General features: G+C 46.5%; 6 non-coding genes and 2 pseudogenes across 6 annotated transcripts; all 8 read left to right on the top strand.

The window, feature by feature from the left end:
- Positions 1-260: 260 nt before the first annotated feature.
- Positions 261-379, top strand: LOC147103816 (5S ribosomal RNA). Its single transcript, XR_015072558.1, has one exon. It is a non-coding gene; the product is annotated as a 5S ribosomal RNA (ribosomal RNA).
- A 2,437-nt stretch (positions 380-2,816) lies between these two features.
- Positions 2,817-2,935, top strand: LOC147103815 (5S ribosomal RNA). The gene has a single exon (XR_015072862.1). It is a non-coding gene; the product is annotated as a 5S ribosomal RNA (ribosomal RNA).
- Positions 2,936-5,348: 2,413 nt separating this feature from the next.
- On the top strand, positions 5,349-5,468 carry LOC147103814 (5S ribosomal RNA; annotated as a pseudogene).
- Positions 5,469-7,903: 2,435 nt separating this feature from the next.
- On the top strand, positions 7,904-8,022 carry LOC147103813 (5S ribosomal RNA). Its single transcript, XR_015072850.1, has one exon. It is a non-coding gene; the product is annotated as a 5S ribosomal RNA (ribosomal RNA).
- A 2,417-nt stretch (positions 8,023-10,439) lies between these two features.
- On the top strand, positions 10,440-10,559 carry LOC147103812 (5S ribosomal RNA; annotated as a pseudogene).
- Positions 10,560-12,994: 2,435 nt separating this feature from the next.
- On the top strand, positions 12,995-13,113 carry LOC147103811 (5S ribosomal RNA). The gene has a single exon (XR_015072749.1). It is a non-coding gene; the product is annotated as a 5S ribosomal RNA (ribosomal RNA).
- A 2,423-nt stretch (positions 13,114-15,536) lies between these two features.
- LOC147103810 (5S ribosomal RNA) lies at positions 15,537-15,655 on the top strand. The gene has a single exon (XR_015072457.1). It is a non-coding gene; the product is annotated as a 5S ribosomal RNA (ribosomal RNA).
- Positions 15,656-18,070: 2,415 nt separating this feature from the next.
- On the top strand, positions 18,071-18,189 carry LOC147103809 (5S ribosomal RNA). Its single transcript, XR_015072557.1, has one exon. It is a non-coding gene; the product is annotated as a 5S ribosomal RNA (ribosomal RNA).
- The last annotated feature ends 1,638 nt before the right edge of the window (positions 18,190-19,827 follow it).

Below are 19,827 nucleotides of genomic sequence, written 5' to 3'. Positions count from 1 at the left end.
TGAAAGATACTACAGCCCTTAAGACTTGGTGTTTGAGCATGTTTATTTGATGTAATATTTGAATAGAAGGCAATGAAGGGTTGGGCTTGTAGTTTGTTTGTGTGGGAGGCAGAGCAGCAAGAAGAGGTGGAGGGGGGGTGGGGGGTTGCGGGAGGAGTAAAATTTGTAAATGTAAATTGAGTGTTGAATACTTGTATGAATGCGTAGAAGAGAAAAAAATGGGCGACAGCTTTAAGTAAAGAGAAAGCCAGCTAGCATATGCCTACGGCCATACTAGTCTGAATGCGCCCGATCTCGTCTGATCTCGGAAGCTAAGCAGAGTCAGGCCTGGTTAGTACTTGGATGGGAGACCGCCTGGGAATACCGGGTGCAGTAGGCTTTTGCTGCCGCCACAGGCTGCTCAACGTTTTGCACACACACGCGCACACACTGCTCTTAATCAATCAACATCCTTTTTGCTGCTCTCTCTCTCTCTCTCTCTCTCTCTCTGTCTCTCTCTCTCGCTTTCCTTTGACCATTTCTTCGCTGCACATTCTCCTGCTGCTACACAAATGCAAGGGGCTCCAGACACAGGGCCGAAATAAGCAGAAGAAGAAAATAAGATAGCCAAAATACACACACTGGCGGAGGGCCACCAGGACACAGCAGCAGAGAGGAGAGACAAGGTGCATAGAAAACTCGGAGGGACAAACAGCAACAGAACAAAGAAGAATGTAGAAAGAGCAGCAGTTAAATTCAGGAAAAAAGCAAAGCCAACTAGCATGCTGTTGAAATGCATGTGTGTTAATGCGAGGAGCGTTACAAATAAGATTGACGAGTTGCAGGCGCAAGTTGCCACATGGGGTTATGCAATAGTAGCTATAACGGAGACCTGGCTTCAAAATGGGCGGAATTGGAAACTAAACAATCCTGGCTACAATGTAATAACATTTGTAGAAGTCGTGTGGGCAGATGTCACATGATCAGGCAGAATCATAGAAATTTACAGCACAGAAGGAGGCCATTCGGCCCATCTTGTCCGTGCCAGCCGACAAAGAGCAATCCACCCAAATCCCACTTTACAGCACTTGGTCCGTAGCCTTGTAGGTTACGGCAGTTCAAGTGCATATCCAAGTACTTTTTAAACGTGATGAGGGTTTCTGCCTCTACCACCCTTTCAGGCAGTGCATTCCAGACCCCCACCATTCACTGGGTGAAAAAATGTCTCCTCAAATTCCCTGTAAACCTCCTACCAATTACTTGAAATCTATTATTGACCCTTCTGCTAAGGGAAATAGGTCCTTCCTATCCACTCTATCTCGGCCCCTCATAATTTTACACACCTCAATTAGGTCTCGCCTCAGCCTCCTGTGTTCCAAAGAAAACAACCCCAGCCTATCCAATCTTTCCTCATAACTAAAATTCCCCAGCCCAGGCAACATCCTCGGAAATCTCCTCTGCACCTTCTCTAGTGCAATCGCATCCTTCTTGTAATGTGGTGACCAGAACTGCACGCGGCACTCTAGCTGCGGCCTAACTAGTGTTTTATACAGTTGAAGCATAACCTCCCCGCTCTTATATTCTACGCCTCGGCTAATAAAGGCAAGTATCCCGTATGCCTGCTTAACCACTTTATCTACCTGTCCTGCTACCTTCAGGGATCTGTGGACATGCACTCCAAGGTCCCGCTGATCCTCTGCATTTCTCAGTGTCCTACCATTTATTGTGTATTCCAACTGAATTCCATTTGCCACTGTTCTGCCCACTAGACGAGTCCATTGATATCTTCCTGCAGTCTACAGCATTCTGTTTCATTATTAACCACACGGCCAATTTTTGTATCATCTGCAAACTTCTTAATCATACTTCCTACATTCAAATCCAAATCATTGATATATACCAGAAAAAGCAAAGGGCCCAGTACTGAGTCGGTGCAGGCTCGATGGGCCGAAATGGCCTCTAACTGCACTGTGGGGTTTCTGTGATTCTCTGAGCCCTGCGGAACCCCACTGGAAACAGCCTTCCGGTCACAAAAACACCCTTCGACCATTACCCTTTGTTTCCTGCCTCTGAGCCAATTTTGGATCCAACTTGCCACTTTGCCTTGGATCCCATGGGCTTTTACTTTCGTGACCAATCTGGCATGCGGGACCTTATCAAAAGCCTTGCTAAAATCCATATAGACTACATCAAAGGCACTACCCTCATCGACCCTCCTTGTTACCTCCTCGAAAAATTGAATTGCGTTAGTCAGACACGACCTTCCGTTAAGAAATCCATGCTGACTGTCCCTGATTAATCCGTGTCTTTCTAAATGAAGATTTCTCCTGTCCCTCAGAACTTTTTCCAATAATTTTCCCACCACCGAGGTTAGGCTGACTGGCCTGTAATTATGCGGTCTATCCCTCTCTCCCTTTTGAAAGAACGGTAGCACGTTAGCAGTCCTCCAGTGGTCGGGCACCACACCTGTAGCCAGAGAGGATTGTAAAATGATGGTGAGAGCCTGTGCTATTTGGTGTCTTACTTCTCTTAAGAGTGTGGGATAGATTTGATGCGGGCCTGGGTATTTGTCCAGTTTGAAAGATGCTACAGCCCTTAAGACTTGGTGTTTGAGCATGTTTATTTGATGTAATATTTGAATAGAAGGCAATGAAGGGTTGGGCTTGTAGTTTGTTTGTGTGGGAGGCAGAGCAGCAAGAAGAGGTGGAGGGGGGGTGGGGGGTTGCGGGAGGAGTAAAATTTGTAAATGTAAATTGAGTGTTGAATACTTGTATGAATGCGTAGAAGAGAAAAAAATGGGCGACAGCTTTAAGTAAAGAGAAAGCCAGCTAGCATATGCCTACGGCCATACTAGTCTGAATGCGCCCGATCTCGTCTGATCTCGGAAGCTAAGCAGAGTCAGGCCTGGTTAGTACTTGGATGGGAGACCGCCTGGGAATACCAGGTGCAGTAGGCTTTTGCTGCCGCCACAGGCTGCTCAACGTTTTGCACACACACGCGCACACACTGCTCTTAATCAATCAACATCCTTTTTGCTGCTCTCTCTCTCTCTCTCGCTTTCCTTTGACCATTTCTTCGCTGCACATTCTCCTGCTGCTACACAAATGCAAGGGGCTCCAGACACAGGGCCAAAATAAGCAGAAGAAGAAAATAAGATAGCCAAAATACACACACTGGCGGAGGGCCACCAGGACACAGCAGCAGAGAGGAGAGACAAGGTGCATAGAAAACTCGGAGGGACAAACAGCAACAGAACAAAGAAGAATGTAGAAAGAGCAGCAGTTAAATTCAGGAAAAAAGCAAAGCCAACTAGCATGCTGTTGAAATGCATGTGTGTTAATGCGAGGAGCGTTACAAATAAGATTGACAAGTTGCAGGCGCAAGTTGCCACATGGGGTTATGCAATAGTAGCTATAACGGAGACCTGGCTTCAAAATGGGCGGAATTGGAAACTAAACAATCCTGGCTACAATGTAATAACATTTGTAGAAGTCGTGTGGGCAGATGTCACATGATCAGGCAGAATCATAGAAATTTACAGCACAGAAGGAGGCCATTCGGCCCATCTTGTCCGTGCCAGCCGACAAAGAGCAATCCACCCAAATCCCACTTTACAGCACTTGGTCCGTAGCCTTGTAGGTTACGGCAGTTCAAGTGCATATCCAAGTACTTTTTAAACGTGATGAGGGTTTCTGCCTCTACCACCCTTTCAGGCAGTGCATTCCAGACCCCCACCATTCACTGGGTGAAAAAATGTCTCCTCAAATTCCCTGTAAACCTCCTACCAATTACTTGAAATCTATTATTGACCCTTCTGCTAAGGGAAATAGGTCCTTCCTATCCACTCTATCTCGGCCCCTCATAATTTTACACACCTCAATTAGGTCTCGCCTCAGCCTCCTGTGTTCCAAAGAAAACAACCCCAGCCTATCCAATCTTTCCTCATAACTAAAATTCCCCAGCCCAGGCAACATCCTCGGAAATCTCCTCTGCACCTTCTCTAGTGCAATCGCATCCTTCTTGTAATGTGGTGACCAGAACTGCACGCGGCACTCTAGCTGCGGCCTAACTAGTGTTTTATACAGTTGAAGCATAACCTCCCCGCTCTTATATTCTACGCCTCGGCTAATAAAGGCAAGTATCCCGTATGCCTGCTTAACCACTTTATCTACCTGTCCTGCTACCTTCAGGGATCTGTGGACATGCACTCCAAGGTCCCGCTGATCCTCTGCATTTCTCAGTGTCCTACCATTTATTGTGTATTCCAACTGAATTCCATTTGCCACTGTTCTGCCCACTAGACGAGTCCATTGATATCTTCCTGCAGTCTACAGCATTCTGTTTCATTATTAACCACACGGCCAATTTTTGTATCATCTGCAAACTTCTTAATCATACTTCCTACATTCAAATCCAAATCATTGATATATACCAGAAAAAGCAAAGGGCCCAGTACTGAGTCGGTGCAGGCTCGATGGGCCGAAATGGCCTCTATCTGCACTGTGGGGTTTCTGTGATTCTGTGAGCCCTGCGGAACCCCACTGGAAACAGCCTTCCGGTCACAAAAACACCCTTCGACCATTACCCTTTGTTTCCTGCCTCTGAGCCAATTTTGGATCCAACTTGCCACTTTGCCTTGGATCCCATGGGCTTTTACTTTCGTGACCAATCTGGCATGCGGGACCTTATCAAAAGCCTTGCTAAAATCCATATAGACTACATCAAAGGCACTACCCTCATCGACCCTCCTTGTTACCTCCTCGAAAAATTGAATTGCGTTAGTCAGACACGACCTTCCGTTAAGAAATCCATGCTGACTGTCCCTGATTAATCCGTGTCTTTCTAAATGAAGATTTCTCCTGTCCCTCAGAACTTTTTCCAATAATTTTCCCACCACCGAGGTTAGGCTGACTGGCCTGTAATTATGCGGTCTATCCCTCTCTCCCTTTTGAAAGAACGGTAGCACGTTAGCAGTCCTCCAGTGGTCGGGCACCACACCTGTAGCCAGAGAGGATTGTAAAATGATGGTGAGAGCCTGTGCTATTTGGTGTCTTACTTCTCTTAAGAGTGTGGGATAGATTTGATGCGGGCCTGGGTATTTGTCCAGTTTGAAAGATACTACAGCCCTTAAGACTTGGTGTTTGAGCATGTTTATTTGATGTAATATTTGAATAGAAGGCAATGAAGGGTTGGGCTTGTAGTTTGTTTGTGTGGGAGGCAGAGCAGCAAGAAGAGGTGGAGGGGGGGTGGGGGGTTGCGGGAGGAGTAAAATTTGTAAATGTAAATTGAGTGTTGAATACTTGTATGAATGCGTAGAAGAGAAAAAAATGGGCGACAGCTTTAAGTAAAGAGAAAGCCAGCTAGCATATGCCTACGGCCATACTAGTCTGAATGCGCCCGATCTCGTCTGATCTCGTGAAACTAAGCAGAGTCAGGCCTGGTTAGTACTTGGATGGGAGACCGCCTGGGAATACCGGGTGCAGTAGGCTTTTGCTGCCGCCACAGGCTGCTCAACGTTTTGCACACACACGCGCACACACTGCTCTTAATCAATCAACATCCTTTTTGCTGCTCTCTCTCTCTCTCTCTCTCTCTCTGTCTCTCTCTCTCGCTTTCCTTTGACCATTTCTTCGCTGCACATTCTCCTGCTGCTACACAAATGCAAGGGGCTCCAGACACAGGGCCGAAATAAGCAGAAGAAGAAAATAAGATAGCCAAAATACACACACTGGCGGAGGGCCACCAGGACACAGCAGCAGAGAGGAGAGACAAGGTGCATAGAAAACTCGGAGGGACAAACAGCAACAGAACAAAGAAGAATGTAGAAAGAGCAGCAGTTAAATTCAGGAAAAAAGCAAAGCCAACTAGCATGCTGTTGAAATGCATGTGTGTTAATGCGAGGAGCGTTACAAATAAGATTGACGAGTTGCAGGCGCAAGTTGCCACATGGGGTTATGCAATAGTAGCTATAACGGAGACCTGGCTTCAAAATGGGCGGAATTGGAAACTAAACAATCCTGGCTACAATGTAATAACATTTGTAGAAGTCGTGTGGGCAGATGTCACATGATCAGGCAGAATCATAGAAATTTACAGCACAGAAGGAGGCCATTCGGCCCATCTTGTCCGTGCCAGCCGACAAAGAGCAATCCACCCAAATCCCACTTTACAGCACTTGGTCCGTAGCCTTGTAGGTTACGGCAGTTCAAGTGCATATCCAAGTACTTTTTAAACGTGATGAGGGTTTCTGCCTCTACCACCCTTTCAGGCAGTGCATTCCAGACCCCCACCATTCACTGGGTGAAAAAATGTCTCCTCAAATTCCCTGTAAACCTCCTACCAATTACTTGAAATCTATTATTGACCCTTCTGCTAAGGGAAATAGGTCCTTCCTATCCACTCTATCTCGGCCCCTCATAATTTTACACACCTCAATTAGGTCTCGCCTCAGCCTCCTGTATTCCAAAGAAAACAACCCCAGCCTATCCAATCTTTCCTCATAGCTAAAATTCCCCAGCCCAGGCAACATCCTCGGAAATCTCCTCTGCACCTTCTCTAGTGCAATCGCATCCTTCTTGTAATGTGGTGACCAGAACTGCACGCGGCACTCTAGCTGCGGCCTAACTAGTGTTTTATACAGTTGAAGCATAACCTCCCCGCTCTTATATTCTACGCCTCGGCTAATAAAGGCAAGTATCCCGTATGCCTGCTTAACCACTTTATCTACCTGTCCTGCTACCTTCAGGGATCTGTGGACATGCACTCCAAGGTCCCGCTGATCCTCTGCATTTCTCAGTGTCCTACCATTTATTGTGTATTCCAACTGAATTCCATTTGCCACTGTTCTGCCCACTAGACGAGTCCATTGATATCTTCCTGCAGTCTACAGCATTCTGTTTCATTATTAACCACACGGCCAATTTTTGTATCATCTGCAAACTTCTTAATCATACTTCCTACATTCAAATCCAAATCATTGATATATACCAGAAAAAGCAAAGGGCCCAGTACTGAGTCGGTGCAGGCTCGATGGGCCGAAATGGCCTCTATCTGCACTGTGGGGTTTCTGTGATTCTGTGAGCCCTGCGGAACCCCACTGGAAACAGCCTTCCGGTCACAAAAACACCCTTCGACCATTACCCTTTGTTTCCTGCCTCTGAGCCAATTTTGGATCCAACTTGCCACTTTGCCTTGGATCCCATGGGCTTTTACTTTCGTGACCAATCTGGCATGCGGGACCTTATCAAAAGCCTTGCTAAAATCCATATAGACTACATCAAAGGCACTACCCTCATCGACCCTCCTTGTTACCTCCTCGAAAAATTGAATTGCGTTAGTCAGACACGACCTTCCGTTAAGAAATCCATGCTGACTGTCCCTGATTAATCCGTGTCTTTCTAAATGAAGATTTCTCCTGTCCCTCAGAACTTTTTCCAATAATTTTCCCACCACCGAGGTTAGGCTGACTGGCCTGTAATTATGCGGTCTATCCCTCTCTCCCTTTTGAAAGAACGGTAGCACGTTAGCAGTCCTCCAGTGGTCGGGCACCACACCTGTAGCCAGAGAGGATTGTAAAATGATGGTGAGAGCCTGTGCTATTTGGTGTCTTACTTCTCTTAAGAGTGTGGGATAGATTTGATGCGGGCCTGGGTATTTGTCCAGTTTGAAAGATGCTACAGCCCTTAAGACTTGGTGTTTGAGCATGTTTATTTGATGTAATATTTGAATAGAAGGCAATGAAGGGTTGGGCTTGTAGTTTGTTTGTGTGGGAGGCAGAGCAGCAAGAAGAGGTGGAGGGGGGGTGGGGGGTTGCGGGAGGAGTAAAATTTGTAAATGTAAATTGAGTGTTGAATACTTGTATGAATGCGTAGAAGAGAAAAAAATGGGCGACAGCTTTAAGTAAAGAGAAAGCCAGCTAGCATATGCCTACGGCCATACTAGTCTGAATGCGCCCGATCTCGTCTGATCTCGGAAGCTAAGCAGAGTCAGGCCTGGTTAGTACTTGGATGGGAGACCGCCTGGGAATACCAGGTGCAGTAGGCTTTTGCTGCCGCCACAGGCTGCTCAACGTTTTGCACACACACGCGCACACACTGCTCTTAATCAATCAACATCCTTTTTGCTGCTCTCTCTCTCTCTCTCTCTCGCTTTCCTTTGACCATTTCTTCGCTGCACATTCTCCTGCTGCTACACAAATGCAAGGGGCTCCAGACACAGGGCCGAAATAAGCAGAAGAAGAAAATAAGATAGCCAAAATACACACACTGGCGGAGGGCCACCAGGACACAGCAGCAGAGAGGAGAGACAAGGTGCATAGAAAACTCGGAGGGACAAACAGCAACAGAACAAAGAAGAATGTCGAAAGAGCAGCAGTTAAATTCAGGAAAAAAGCAAAGCCAACTAGCATGCTGTTGAAATGCATGTGTGTTAATGCGAGGAGCGTTACAAATAAGATTGACAAGTTGCAGGCGCAAGTTGCCACATGGGGTTATGCAATAGTAGCTATAACGGAGACCTGGCTTCAAAATGGGCGGAATTGGAAACTAAACAATCCTGGCTACAATGTAATAACATTTGTAGAAGTCGTGTGGGCAGATGTCACATGATCAGGCAGAATCATAGAAATTTACAGCACAGAAGGAGGCCATTCGGCCCATCTTGTCCGTGCCAGCCGACAAAGAGCAATCCACCCAAATCCCACTTTACAGCACTTGGTCCGTAGCCTTGTAGGTTACGGCAGTTCAAGTGCATATCCAAGTACTTTTTAAACGTGATGAGGGTTTCTGCCTCTACCACCCTTTCAGGCAGTGCATTCCAGACCCCCACCATTCACTGGGTGAAAAAATGTCTCCTCAAATTCCCTGTAAACCTCCTACCAATTACTTGAAATCTATTATTGACCCTTCTGCTAAGGGAAATAGGTCCTTCCTATCCACTCTATCTCGGCCCCTCATAATTTTACACACCTCAATTAGGTCTCGCCTCAGCCTCCTGTGTTCCAAAGAAAACAACCCCAGCCTATCCAATCTTTCCTCATAACTAAAATTCCCCAGCCCAGGCAACATCCTCGGAAATCTCCTCTGCACCTTCTCTAGTGCAATCGCATCCTTCTTGTAATGTGGTGACCAGAACTGCACGCGGCACTCTAGCTGCGGCCTAACTAGTGTTTTATACAGTTGAAGCATAACCTCCCCGCTCTTATATTCTACGCCTCGGCTAATAAAGGCAAGTATCCCATATGCCTGCTTAACCACTTTATCTACCTGTCCTGCTACCTTCAGGGATCTGTGGACATGCACTCCAAGGTCCCGCTGATCCTCTGCATTTCTCAGTGTCCTACCATTTATTGTGTATTCCAACTGAATTCCATTTGCCACTGTTCTGCCCACTAGACGAGTCCATTGATATCTTCCTGCAGTCTACAGCATTCTGTTTCATTATTAACCACACGGCCAATTTTTGTATCATCTGCAAACTTCTTAATCATACTTCCTACATTCAAATCCAAATCATTGATATATACCAGAAAAAGCAAAGGGCCCAGTACTGAGTCGGTGCAGGCTCGATGGGCCGAAATGGCCTCTATCTGCACTGTGGGGTTTCTGTGATTCTGTGAGCCCTGCGGAACCCCACTGGAAACAGCCTTCCGGTCACAAAAACACCCTTCGACCATTACCCTTTGTTTCCTGCCTCTGAGCCAATTTTGGATCCAACTTGCCACTTTGCCTTGGATCCCATGGGCTTTTACTTTCGTGACCAATCTGGCATGCGGGACCTTATCAAAAGCCTTGCTAAAATCCATATAGACTACATCAAAGGCACTACCCTCATCGACCCTCCTTGTTACCTCCTCGAAAAATTGAATTGCGTTAGTCAGACACGACCTTCCGTTAAGAAATCCATGCTGACTGTCCCTGATTAATCCGTGTCTTTCTAAATGAAGATTTCTCCTGTCCCTCAGAACTTTTTCCAATAATTTTCCCACCACCGAGGTTAGGCTGACTGGCCTGTAATTATGCGGTCTATCCCTCTCTCCCTTTTGAAAGAACGGTAGCACGTTAGCAGTCCTCCAGTGGTCGGGCACCACACCTGTAGCCAGAGAGGATTGTAAAATGATGGTGAGAGCCTGTGCTATTTGGTGTCTTACTTCTCTTAAGAGTGTGGGATAGATTTGATGCGGGCCTGGGTATTTGTCCAGTTTGAAAGATACTACAGCCCTTAAGACTTGGTGTTTGAGCATGTTTATTTGATGTAATATTTGAATAGAAGGCAATGAAGGGTTGGGCTTGTAGTTTGTTTGTGTGGGAGGCAGAGCAGCAAGAAGAGGTGGAGGGGGGGTGGGGGGTTGCGGGAGGAGTAAAATTTGTAAATGTAAATTGAGTGTTGAATACTTGTATGAATGCGTAGAAGAGAAAAAAATGGGCGACAGCTTTAAGTAAAGAGAAAGCCAGCTAGCATATGCCTACGGCCATACTAGTCTGAATGCGCCCGATCTCGTCTGATCTCGTGAAACTAAGCAGAGTCAGGCCTGGTTAGTACTTGGATGGGAGACCGCCTGGGAATACCGGGTGCAGTAGGCTTTTGCTGCCGCCACAGGCTGCTCAACGTTTTGCACACACACGCGCACACACTGCTCTTAATCAATCAACATCCTTTTTGCTGCTCTCTCTCTCTCTCTCTCTCTCTCTGTCTCTCTCTCTCGCTTTCCTTTGACCATTTCTTCGCTGCACATTCTCCTGCTGCTACACAAATGCAAGGGGCTCCAGACACAGGGCCGAAATAAGCAGAAGAAGAAAATAAGATAGCCAAAATACACACACTGGCGGAGGGCCACCAGGACACAGCAGCAGAGAGGAGAGACAAGGTGCATAGAAAACTCGGAGGGACAAACAGCAACAGAACAAAGAAGAATGTAGAAAGAGCAGCAGTTAAATTCAGGAAAAAAGCAAAGCCAACTAGCATGCTGTTGAAATGCATGTGTGTTAATGCGAGGAGCGTTACAAATAAGATTGACGAGTTGCAGGCGCAAGTTGCCACATGGGGTTATGCAATAGTAGCTATAACGGAGACCTGGCTTCAAAATGGGCGGAATTGGAAACTAAACAATCCTGGCTACAATGTAATAACATTTGTAGAAGTCGTGTGGGCAGATGTCACATGATCAGGCAGAATCATAGAAATTTACAGCACAGAAGGAGGCCATTCGGCCCATCTTGTCCGTGCCAGCCGACAAAGAGCAATCCACCCAAATCCCACTTTACAGCACTTGGTCCGTAGCCTTGTAGGTTACGGCAGTTCAAGTGCATATCCAAGTACTTTTTAAACGTGATGAGGGTTTCTGCCTCTACCACCCTTTCAGGCAGTGCATTCCAGACCCCCACCATTCACTGGGTGAAAAAATGTCTCCTCAAATTCCCTGTAAACCTCCTACCAATTACTTGAAATCTATTATTGACCCTTCTGCTAAGGGAAATAGGTCCTTCCTATCCACTCTATCTCGGCCCCTCATAATTTTACACACCTCAATTAGGTCTCGCCTCAGCCTCCTGTGTTCCAAAGAAAACAACCCCAGCCTATCCAATCTTTCCTCATAACTAAAATTCCCCAGCCCAGGCAACATCCTCGGAAATCTCCTCTGCACCTTCTCTAGTGCAATCGCATCCTTCTTGTAATGTGGTGACCAGAACTGCACGCGGCACTCTAGCTGCGGCCTAACTAGTGTTTTATACAGTTGAAGCATAACCTCCCCGCTCTTATATTCTACGCCTCGGCTAATAAAGGCAAGTATCCCGTATGCCTGCTTAACCACTTTATCTACCTGTCCTGCTACCTTCAGGGATCTGTGGACATGCACTCCAAGGTCCCGCTGATCCTCTGCATTTCTCAGTGTCCTACCATTTATTGTGTATTCCAACTGAATTCCATTTGCCACTGTTCTGCCCACTAGACGAGTCCATTGATATCTTCCTGCAGTCTACAGCATTCTGTTTCATTATTAACCACACGGCCAATTTTTGTATCATCTGCAAACTTCTTAATCATACTTCCTACATTCAAATCCAAATCATTGATATATACCAGAAAAAGCAAAGGGCCCAGTACTGAGTCGGTGCAGGCTCGATGGGCCGAAATGGCCTCTATCTGCACTGTGGGGTTTCTGTGATTCTCTGAGCCCTGCGGAACCCCACTGGAAACAGCCTTCCGGTCACAAAAACACCCTTCGACCATTACCCTTTGTTTCCTGCCTCTGAGCCAATTTTGGATCCAACTTGCCACTTTGCCTTGGATCCCATGGGCTTTTACTTTCGTGACCAATCTGGCATGCGGGACCTTATCAAAAGCCTTGCTAAAATCCATATAGACTACATCAAAGGCACTACCCTCATCGACCCTCCTTGTTACCTCCTCGAAAAATTGAATTGCGTTAGTCAGACACGACCTTCCGTTAAGAAATCCATGCTGACTGTCCCTGATTAATCCGTGTCTTTCTAAATGAAGATTTCTCCTGTCCCTCAGAACTTTTTCCAATAATTTTCCCACCACCGAGGTTAGGCTGACTGGCCTGTAATTATGCGGTCTATCCCTCTCTCCCTTTTGAAAGAACGGTAGCACGTTAGCAGTCCTCCAGTGGTCGGGCACCACACCTGTAGCCAGAGAGGATTGTAAAATGATGGTGAGAGCCTGTGCTATTTGGTGTCTTACTTCTCTTAAGAGTGTGGGATAGATTTGATGCGGGCCTGGGTATTTGTCCAGTTTGAAAGATGCTACAGCCCTTAAGACTTGGTGTTTGAGCATGTTTATTTGATGTAATATTTGAATAGAAGGCAATGAAGGGTTGGGCTTGTAGTTTGTTTGTGTGGGAGGCAGAGCAGCAAGAAGAGGTGGAGGGGGGGTGGGGGGTTGCGGGAGGAGTAAAATTTGTAAATGTAAATTGAGTGTTGAATACTTGTATGAATGCGTAGAAGAGAAAAAAATGGGCGACAGCTTTAAGTAAAGAGAAAGCCAGCTAGCATATGCCTACGGCCATACTAGTCTGAATGTGCCCGATCTCGTCTGATCTCGGAAGCTAAGCAGAGTCAGGCCTGGTTAGTACTTGGATGGGAGACCGCCTGGGAATACCGGGTGCAGTAGGCTTTTGCTGCCGCCACAGGCTGCTCAACGTTTTGCACACACACGCGCACACACTGCTCTTAATCAATCAACATCCTTTTTGCTGCTCTCTCTCTCTCTGTCTCTCTCTCTCGCTTTCCTTTGACCATTTCTTCGCTGCACATTCTCCTGCTGCTACACAAATGCAAGGGGCTCCAGACACAGGGCCGAAATAAGCAGAAGAAGAAAATAAGATAGCCAAAATACACACACTGGCGGAGGGCCACCAGGACACAGCAGCAGAGAGGAGAGACAAGGTGCATAGAAAACTCGGAGGGACAAACAGCAACAGAACAAAGAAGAATGTAGAAAGAGCAGCAGTTAAATTCAGGAAAAAAGCAAAGCCAACTAGCATGCTGTTGAAATGCATGTGTGTTAATGCGAGGAGTGTTACAAATAAGATTGACGAGTTGCAGGCGCAAGTTGCCACATGGGGTTATGCAATAGTAGCCATAACGGAGACCTGGCTTCAAAATGGGCGGAATTGGAAACTAAACAATCCTGGCTACAATGTAATAACATTTGTAGAAGTCGTGTGGGCAGATGTCACATGATCAGGCAGAATCATAGAAATTTACAGCACAGAAGGAGGCCATTTGGCCCATCTTGTCCGTGCCAGCCGACAAAGAGCAATCCACCCAAATCCCACTTTACAGCACTTGGTCCGTAGCCTTGTAGGTTACGGCAGTTCAAGTGCATATCCAAGTACTTTTTAAACGTGATGAGGGTTTCTGCCTCTACCACCCTTTCAGGCAGTGCATTCCAGACCCCCACCATTCACTGGGTGAAAAAATGTCTCCTCAAATTCCCTGTAAACCTCCTACCAATTACTTGAAATCTATTATTGACCCTTCTGCTAAGGGAAATAGGTCCTTCCTATCCACTCTATCTCGGCCCCTCATAATTTTACACACCTCAATTAGGTCTCGCCTCAGCCTCCTGTGTTCCAAAGAAAACAACCCCAGCCTATCCAATCTTTCCTCATAACTAAAATTCCCCAGCCCAGGCAACATCCTCGGAAATCTCCTCTGCACCTTCTCTCGTGCAATCGCATCCTTCTTGTAATGTGGTGACCAGAACTGCACGCGGCACTCTAGCTGCGGCCTAACTAGTGTTTTATACAGTTGAAGCATAACCTCCCCGCTCTTATATTCTACGCCTCGGCTAATAAAGGCAAGTATCCCGTATGCCTGCTTAACCACTTTATCTACCTGTCCTGCTACCTTCAGGGATCTGTGGACATGCACTCCAAGGTCCCGCTGATCCTCTGCATTTCTCAGTGTCCTACCATTTATTGTGTATTCCAACTGAATTCCATTTGCCACTGTTCTGCCCACTAGACGAGTCCATTGATATCTTCCTGCAGTCTACAGCATTCTGTTTCATTATTAACCACACGGCCAATTTTTGTATCATCTGCAAACTTCTTAATCATACTTCCTACATTCAAATCCAAATCATTGATATATACCAGAAAAAGCAAAGGGCCCAGTACTGAGTCGGTGCAGGCTCGATGGGCCGAAATGGCCTCTATCTGCACTGTGGGGTTTCTGTGATTCTGTGAGCCCTGCGGAACCCCACTGGAAACAGCCTTCCGGTCACAAAAACACCCTTCGACCATTACCCTTTGTTTCCTGCCTCTGAGCCAATTTTGGATCCAACTTGCCACTTTGCCTTGGATCCCATGGGCTTTTACTTTCGTGACCAATCTGGCATGCGGGACCTTATCAAAAGCCTTGCTAAAATCCATATAGACTACATCAAAGGCACTACCCTCATCGACCCTCCTTGTTACCTCCTCGAAAAATTGAATTGCGTTAGTCAGACACGACCTTCCGTTAAGAAATCCATGCTGACTGTCCCTGATTAATCCGTGTCTTTCTAAATGAAGATTTCTCCTGTCCCTCAGAACTTTTTCCAATAATTTTCCCACCACCGAGGTTAGGCTGACTGGCCTGTAATTATGCGGTCTATCCCTCTCTCCCTTTTGAAAGAACGGTAGCACGTTAGCAGTCCTCCAGTGGTCGGGCACCACACCTGTAGCCAGAGAGGATTGTAAAATGATGGTGAGAGCCTGTGCTATTTGGTGTCTTACTTCTCTTAAGAGTGTGGGATAGATTTGATGCGGGCCTGGGTATTTGTCCAGTTTGAAAGATGCTACAGCCCTTAAGACTTGGTGTTTGAGCATGTTTATTTGATGTAATATTTGAATAGAAGGCAATGAAGGGTTGGGCTTGTAGTTTGTTTGTGTGGGAGGCAGAGCAGCAAGAAGAGGTGGAGGGGGGGTGGGGGGTTGCGGGAGGAGTAAAATTTGTAAATGTAAATTGAGTGTTGAATACTTGTATGAATGCGTAGAAGAGAAAAAAATGGGCGACAGCTTTAAGTAAAGAGAAAGCCAGCTAGCATATGCCTACGGCCATACTAGTCTGAATGCGCCCGATCTCATCTGATCTCGGAAGCTAAGCAGAGTCAGGCCTGGTTAGTACTTGGATGGGAGACCGCCTGGGAATACCGGGTGCAGTAGGCTTTTGCTGCCGCCACAGGCTGCTCAACGTTTTGCACACACGCGCACACACTGCTCTTAATCAATCAACATCCTTTTTGCTGCTCTCTCTCTCTCTCTCTCTTGCTTTCCTTTGACCATTTCTTCGCTGCACATTCTCCTGCTGCTACACAAATGCAAGGGGCTCCAGACACAGGGCCAAAATAAGCAGAAGAAGAAAATAAGATAGCCAAAATACACACACTGGCGGAGGGCCACCAGGACACAGCAGCAGAGAGGAGAGACAAGGTGCATAGAAAACTCGGAGGGACAAACAGCAACAGAACAAAGAAGAATGTCGAAAGAGCAGCAGTTAAATTCAGGAAAAAAGCAAAGCCAACTAGCATGCTGTTGAAATGCATGTGTGTTAATGCGAGGAGCGTTACAAATAAGATTGACGAGTTGCAGGCGCAAGTTGCCACATGGGGTTATGCAATAGTAGCTATAACGGAGACCTGGCTTCAAAATGGGCGGAATTGGAAACTAAACAATCCTGGCTACAATGTAATAACATTTGTAGAAGTCGTGTGGGCAGATGTCACATGATCAGGCAGAATCATAGAAATTTACAGCACAGAAGGAGGCCATTCGGCCCATCTTGTCCGTGCCAGCCGACAAAGAGCAATCCACCCAAATCCCACTTTACAGCACTTGGTCCGTAGCCTTGTAGGTTACGGCAGTTCAAGTGCATATCCAAGTACTTTTTAAACGTGATGAGGGTTTCTGCCTCTACCACCCTTTCAGGCAGTGCATTCCAGACCCCCACCATTCACTGGGTGAAAAAATGTCTCCTCAAATTCCCTGTAAACCTCCTACCAATTACTTGAAATCTTTTATTGACCCTTCTGCTAAGGGAAATAGGTCCTTCCTATCCACTCTATCTCGGCCCCTCATAATTTTACACACCTCAATTAGGTCTCGCCTCAGCCTCCTGTGTTCCAAAGAAAACAACCCCAGCCTATCCAATCTTTCCTCATAACTAAAATTCCCCAGCCCAGGCAACATCCTCGGAAATCTCCTCTGCACCTTCTCTAGTGCAATCGCATCCTTCTTGTAATGTGGTGACCAGAACTGCACGCGGCACTCTAGCTGCGGCCTAACTAGTGTTTTATACAGTTGAAGCATAACCTCCCCGCTCTTATATTCTACGCCTCGGCTAATAAAGGCAAGTATCCCGTATGCCTGCTTAACCACTTTATCTACCTGTCCTGCTACCTTCAGGGATCTGTGGACATGCACTCCAAGGTCCCGCTGATCCTCTGCATTTCTCAGTGTTCTACCATTTATTGTGTATTCCAACTGAATTCCATTTGCCACTGTTCTGCCCACTAGACGAGTCCATTGATATCTTCCTGCAGTCTACAGCATTCTGTTTCATTATTAACCACACGGCCAATTTTTGTATCATCTGCAAACTTCTTAATCATACTTCCTACATTCAAATCCAAATCATTGATATATACCAGAAAAAGCAAAGGGCCCAGTACTGAGTCGGTGCAGGCTCGATGGGCCGAAATGGCCTCTATCTGCACTGTGGGGTTTCTGTGATTCTGTGAGCCCTGCGGAACCCCACTGGAAACAGCCTTCCGGTCACAAAAACACCCTTCGACCATTACCCTTTGTTTCCTGCCTCTGAGCCAACTTTGGATCCAACTTGCCACTTTGCCTTGGATCCCATGGGCTTTTACTTTCGTGACCAATCTGGCATGCGGGACCTTATCAAAAGCCTTGCTAAAATCCATATAGACTACATCAAAGGCACTACCCTCATCGACCCTCCTTGTTACCTCCTCGAAAAATTGAATTGCGTTAGTCAGACACGACCTTCCGTTAAGAAATCCATGCTGACTGTCCCTGATTAATCCGTGTCTTTCTAAATGAAGATTTCTCCTGTCCCTCAGAACTTTTTCCAATAATTTTCCCACCACCGAGGTTAGGCTGACTGGCCTGTAATTATGCGGTCTATCCCTCTCTCCCTTTTGAAAGAACGGTAGCACGTTAGCAGTCCTCCAGTGGTCGGGCACCACACCTGTAGCCAGAGAGGATTGTAAAATGATGGTGAGAGCCTGTGCTATTTGGTGTCTTACTTCTCTTAAGAGTGTGGGATAGATTTGATGCGGGCCTGGGTATTTGTCCAGTTTGAAAGATACTACAGCCCTTAAGACTTGGTGTTTGAGCATGTTTATTTGATGTAATATTTGAATAGAAGGCAATGAAGGGTTGGGCTTGTAGTTTGTTTGTGTGGGAGGCAGAGCAGCAAGAAGAGGTGGAGGGGGGGTGGGGGGTTGCGGGAGGAGTAAAATTTGTAAATGTAAATTGAGTGTTGAATACTTGTATGAATGCGTAGAAGAGAAAAAAATGGGCGACAGCTTTAAGTAAAGAGAAAGCCAGCTAGCATATGCCTACGGCCATACTAGTCTGAATGCGCCCGATCTCGTCTGATCTCGGAAGCTAAGCAGAGTCAGGCCTGGTTAGTACTTGGATGGGAGACCGCCTGGGAATACCGGGTGCAGTAGGCTTTTGCTGTCGCCACAGGCTGCTCAACGTTTTGCACACACACGCGCACACACTGCTCTTAATCAATCAACATCCTTTTTGCTGCTCTCTCTCTCTCTCTCTCTCTCTCTGTCTCTCTCTCTCGCTTTCCTTTGACCATTTCTTCGCTGCACATTCTCCTGCTGCTACACAAATGCAAGGGGCTCCAGACACAGGGCCGAAATAAGCAGAAGAAGAAAATAAGATAGCCAAAATACACACACTGGCGGAGGGCCACCAGGACACAGCAGCAGAGAGGAGAGACAAGGTGCATAGAAAACTCGGAGGGACAAACAGCAACAGAACAAAGAAGAATGTAGAAAGAGCAGCAGTTAAATTCAGGAAAAAAGCAAAGCCAACTAGCATGCTGTTGAAATGCATGTGTGTTAATGCGAGGAGCGTTACAAATAAGATTGACGAGTTGCAGGCGCAAGTTGCCACATGGGGTTATGCAATAGTAGCTATAACGGAGACCTGGCTTCAAAATGGGCGGAATTGGAAACTAAACAATCCTGGCTACAATGTAATAACATTTGTAGAAGTCGTGTGGGCAGATGTCACATGATCAGGCAGAATCATAGAAATTTACAGCACAGAAGGAGGCCATTCGGCCCATCTTGTCCGTGCCAGCCGACAAAGAGCAATCCACCCAAATCCCACTTTACAGCACTTGGTCCGTAGCCTTGTAGGTTACGGCAGTTCAAGTGCATATCCAAGTACTTTTTAAACGTGATGAGGGTTTCTGCCTCTACCACCCTTTCAGGCAGTGCATTCCAGACCCCCACCATTCACTGGGTGAAAAAATGTCTCCTCAAATTCCCTGTAAACCTCCTACCAATTACTTGAAATCTATTATTGACCCTTCTGCTAAGGGAAATAGGTCCTTCCTATCCACTCTATCTCGGCCCCTCATAATTTTACACACCTCAATTAGGTCTCGCCTCAGCCTCCTGTGTTCCAAAGAAAACAACCCCAGCCTATCCAATCTTTCCTCATAACTAAAATTCCCCAGCCCAGGCAACATCCTCGGAAATCTCCTCTGCACCTTCTCTAGTGCAATCGCATCCTTCTTGTAATGTGGTGACCAGAACTGCACGCGGCACTCTAGCTGCGGCCTAACTAGTGTTTTATACAGTTGAAGCATAACCTCCCCGCTCTTATATTCTACGCCTCGGCTAATAAAGGCAAGTATCCCGTATGCCTGCTTAACCACTTTATCTACCTGTCCTGCTACCTTCAGGGATCTGTGGACATGCACTCCAAGGTCCCGCTGATCCTCTGCATTTCTCAGTGTCCTACCATTTATTGTGTATTCCAACTGAATTCCATTTGCCACTGTTCTGCCCACTAGACGAGTCCATTGATATCTTCCTGCAGTCTACAGCATTCTGTTTCATTATTAACCACACGGCCAATTTTTGTATCATCTGCAAACTTCTTAATCATACTTCCTACATTCAAATCCAAATCATTGATATATACCAGAAAAAGCAAAGGGCCCAGTACTGAGTCGGTGCAGGCTCGATGGGCCGAAATGGCCTCTATCTGCACTGTGGGGTTTCTGTGATTCTCTGAGCCCTGCGGAACCCCACTGGAAACAGCCTTCCGGTCACAAAAACACC

The sequence above is a fragment of the Somniosus microcephalus genome, chromosome 19 (assembly GCF_052327205.1).
Source record: "Somniosus microcephalus isolate GS21.2 chromosome 19, FLI_Smic_1.0, whole genome shotgun sequence".
Taxonomy (NCBI): domain Eukaryota; kingdom Metazoa; phylum Chordata; class Chondrichthyes; order Squaliformes; family Somniosidae; genus Somniosus; species Somniosus microcephalus.
This window is presented reverse-complemented; position numbering and strand designations above follow the sequence as displayed.